The sequence below is a fragment of the Panthera uncia genome, assembly GCF_023721935.1.
Source record: "Panthera uncia isolate 11264 chromosome E2 unlocalized genomic scaffold, Puncia_PCG_1.0 HiC_scaffold_19, whole genome shotgun sequence".
NCBI classification, from domain to species: Eukaryota; Metazoa; Chordata; class Mammalia; order Carnivora; family Felidae; genus Panthera; species Panthera uncia.
Window position 1 is genome coordinate 13,432,678 of NW_026057588.1, and position 4,561 is coordinate 13,437,238.

Here is a 4,561-nt window from a genome sequence, read left to right on the forward strand (position 1 = left end):
CTGGCTTATCTAATATAGCCATATAATTGTTTATAATATTCTGGTATAACCTTACTTATTTTGTTAAAGCTGGTAGTAATGTCACCATTTTTATTTCTGATCTTAGAAATTTGAGTCTTTATTCAAAGTCGGTCCAGCCAACAGTTGGTCAATTTTGTCAATTTTTTAAAAATGTTTACTTATTTTTGAGAGAGAGAGAGAGAGAGAGAGAGCATGCAGGGGGAGGAGCAGAGAGAGAGGGGGACAGAGGATCCTAAATAGGTTCCACGCTGACAGCTGTGAACCCAATGTGGGGCTGGAACTCACAAACCGTGAGATCATGACCTGAGCCGAAGTAAGACGCTCAACTGCCTGAGCCACACAGCTGCCCCTGTCAATCTTATTAAAGAACGAACTTTTGGTTTCATTGACGCTATTCTTTTTTGTTGTCTCTATTTCATTGATCTCTGCTCTAATCTTGTCTCCTTCCTTCTGCTAGCTTTGGGTTTAGTGTGCTCTTCTTTTTCTATTTCCCCTTAGCATAAAGCAAGGTTATTGATTTGAGTCAATAAACACAGATAAGAATGCTTAGGGGGCATCTGGGTGGCTCACTCGGTTGAGCGTTCAACTTTGGCTCAGGTCACAATCTTGAGGGTTTGTGAGTTCAAGCCCCGCATCGAGCTCTCTGATGTCAGGGCGGAGTCCGCTTCAGATCTTCTGTCCTCTTCGCTCTCTGTTCCTCTAGCACTCATGCTCTCTCTCAAAACTAAACATTTAAAAAAAAAATGCTTACTAATGTGATGCTATGTCATGGGTTTTCACTACCCCACTTACCACTAGCAATGGGTCTTTATTGTGACCAGAGCAATAAAATTTCCCATAATAAGGGTCTAGCTGCCTTTTAGGATTTTTCCAGCATCCGCTTGGTTTCCACCCTTCCCTCTTAGCTGTGCAGTGTTTCTTCATACTCTCTGCCTAGGAAAGAAAAGAAAGTATTTTTTCATCTTCTCTCATCCCTCATGTTAAGAAGCCACCCTCTTGGGGTGCCTGGGTGGCTCAGTCTGTTAAACATGTCAGCTAAGTCTGTCAGCTCAGGTCATGATCTCACAGTTTGTGGGTTCGAGCCCCACCTAGGGCTCTGCACTGACAGCTTGGAGCCTGCCTGGGATTCTCTCTCTCCCTCTCTCTCTACCCCTCCCCCACATGTTCTCTCTCTCTCTCTCTCTCTCAAAAATAAATAAATAAACTTAAAAAAAAAGCCACCCTCTTGGCATTAATTTCCCTGCAGTGAGGGTTTGCGAGTGTATGGGTGCTGAGAGGGCTTCGTGGGGGTGTTGGGCCAAAAGTCAAAGATGCCCAGTGGCAGGCAGAGAAAGGTCCTGAGGAAAGGGCTATCGGCTCACACCCACTTGAAGCCAGCAGGAAATCTGTGCGGCCCTGGTCGCCTCAGTAAAGCAGTAAAGGTGCTGTAAAGGTGAGCCTGAGGTTATAACGGGATGCAGATAAAGCCTGATATACTGGCTTCCTTTCAGTTCCTAGTCACACCAAGCTCACTCCTGTGCTTGGAGCCTTTCCCATGACAACTGTCCTGGAAACTTCCCAAAATGACATTAACAAGGCAGGGAGAATGTTCTAGATTAAAAGAGACTAAAGAGAGCAACCCTACGGAATGCCCGGCACTTGATTGGATTCTGGGTTTTAAAACTGCTATAAAAGGGGGCTCCTGGGTGGCTCAGTTAAGCATCTGACTCCGGGTTTCAGCTCAGGTCATGATCTCATGCTTCGTGGAATCCAGCCCCGAATAGGCTCCATGTGCCGACAGCGTGGAGCCTGGTTGGGATTCCCTCTCTCTCCCTTGATCTCTGCCACTCCCCTGCTCATGTTCAAGCACTCGCTCCCTCGCTCTCTCTCTCTCTCTCTTAAAATAAATAAACTTTAAATTTTTGTTAAAAATAAAACTGCTATAAAGGACATGCTTTTGGATGATTGGAGACATTAAAAAATTTTTTTTAATGTTTATTTATTTTTAACAGAGAGAGACAGAACACGAGCGGGGGAGGGGCAGAGAGAGAGGGAGACACAGAATCCAAAACAGGCTCCAGGCTTCCAGCTGTCAGCACAGAGCCCGACGAGGGGCTCAAACTCAGAGACCTCGAGGTCATGACCTGAGCCAAAGTCGGAAGCTCAACCAACCGAGCCACCCAGGTGCTGACAATTGGAGACATTTAAATGCAGACTGTGTATTCGTCTCTAATTCTTTAGCAGCCTCAGAGCAGAAGGGCTACGGAAGATACAACAATGGGAGCTTAGTGCCGGCCAAGGGGAGGGGATCTGGTTAACACCTTCAGCTAAAGTCGGAGCCCCAGAGGGATACACCCTAGGGGAAGGGGTGTACCAATCAGCTCTCAAAGCAACCAAAGACTGAGCCTGATCAGCTCAGACACTATTTGGATTAAAAGAACCTGCCTCCCCCACCCCCACCCCCACCCCCATTCTCACTGTGTGAGAACCTGATCCACTTGAGACAAAGATAATACCTTTTCAAGTTGGAACTATGCCTGCAGCTCCATGACAAGAGTTAACACCCATTGGGTATTTACTTCATGCCAGATATGGTTCTAAGGTGCTTTCGTATATTATTTCCTTTAATCTCCACAGAAACCCTGTAATGCAGGTCTGGCACTGGTTTTACAGATGATGACCATAAGGGACAGACGTCTCAAGGAACTGATTCCTACCCCTGAGCTAACAAGTGGCAGAATCAGGTTCTGAATCCAGCCGATGTGGGTCCAACATTTCCCGCCTTAATTGCAATGCTAGTCATTGTTATCAGCCTCTCATCTGATCTTGAGGCTTGTGCATCTTGACTTCTGATCTCATCGTGACTATCTCAAAGGATCACTAAATCTCCAAAGTCAAAGTCCCGCTTGCTCAGGGAACCAGCCCCCTTCCCTCCAGGTAGGTCAGGCGTGGCCTTTTCCCCATCTCTGTCAGATCCTAGACCCAGTTCTCAACATCTCCCAGTGGTGGGAGCCAGGACTCAGTGCCCTGCCCCCCAACACCCCATTCTCCAGGATGTAGTAAGAGGTTTTCTTTCAAATGCACATCGAAGCATGTCACACCCTCTCATCACACGCCAGGGTGATATTTCCTTGCTTTATCAGCTCAGAGGACCTAAAAGTAGCAACGGTCACACCCACCACCCAGATCAGACACAAGGAGTGAGTGACAGGGTCACATCTTAAAAGACATTTGTAACAATATCCTTACATAGTACTTACTACATGGCCAAAATCCTTTCCCAATTTCAGACAGCTAAACCAAAGATGTCAGGTATCTGTCAACTGCCGCAGAATTATAATGGTGGCTGTGGGGGAAGGGAGGGTTACTTTGTAATTTGAGGAACGTCGGGTGAAAAGTTGCCCTCAAAGAATGCCTTTTCCTTCCCGTAGGCAAAGATTTATTTGCGAGACTTTTCCAGTTTCTGTGGGCAGACACAAGTCTGGAAATGAATTGTCAGGGTTTTAGACCAAGGAGGATAGCATTTGTTAGAATAAGCAATTCATACACATGGATAACAGTGACCAGACTCCTTGTCTTGCTGTTGTTCGAGATAACAAAATAGCAAAGCGTTCCAAAATGTATTGGCTTCAAACAGTAATTTATGATTCCCTCGTCCAGTTTTGCAGGTGTAATACAGCCATGGGTCGTGCACCGTGTGGTTTTTATCAGATCACAGTGGGGACTCAAGTTTTCTGAAGGATACACCAGGCTGGGCTTCCACATGGATGTGTTTGCTCACGTCTCACACTTCACTTGGTATGGCTAGAACACAGCCGTCTTAGACTTCCTCAAATCCCAAGGATCTCATGGTTTCTAGACTTAATGGTGACTGGCTTCTACCATAGTGAGCCTATATGCTATCCAGTCTCCTCCATTTTTCTTGCTTCTTCCAGCTGACTAACCCCCACAGGGAAGTGGGGTTAACACAAATGAAATGTCTGGGGTTTTTTTTTTTTTTTTAATGGGTGCTTTTGTGCATTATCACAGCTTCTTTCTTGAAGCTTGAAACACCTGGAAATAAAGTAACAGTATATTCCGCAGGGGTTCCCAGTAATACAGTGCCACCATTGACAAAGCACAGCAATCCAGGCACATTAGTTGCTAAACGTCTTCATATTTTCCCAGGACACAAATACAGAGAGAAATGGACAAATCCACCGTCACTGTGAACAATTTTAACACATCTCTCTTATAAATTGATAGCTCAAACATGTAAAAATATAAAATGATTAAGCAAAACAACTAAGGAAATTGGCCTAAGAAAGTTACACAGAATACTGTTCTATCCAACCAGTCTACAGAGAGAAGATAGAATATGTATTATTTTCAGACGTACACAGAATAGTCACAAAAATTGGCCATATGCTATATGCTATATAGCATATGCTATATGCTATAAAGCATATATATGCTTTGCTATATGCTATAAAGCATATATATGCTATATGCTATATGCTATAAAGCATATATCAACAAATTTCAAAGTAACAAAATGATTTAGAGTCTAAATTTTTATTTT

At 44.4% G+C, this 4,561-nt stretch overlaps 1 long non-coding RNA gene across 1 annotated transcript; it reads left to right on the forward strand.

Moving 5' to 3' along the window:
- Positions 1-2,631: 2,631 nt before the first annotated feature.
- Positions 2,632-4,096, forward strand: LOC125915772 (uncharacterized). The gene is made up of 2 exons (XR_007455740.1): positions 2,632-2,937; positions 3,661-4,096. It is a non-coding gene; the product is annotated as an uncharacterized LOC125915772 (long non-coding RNA).
- The last annotated feature ends 465 nt before the right edge of the window (positions 4,097-4,561 follow it).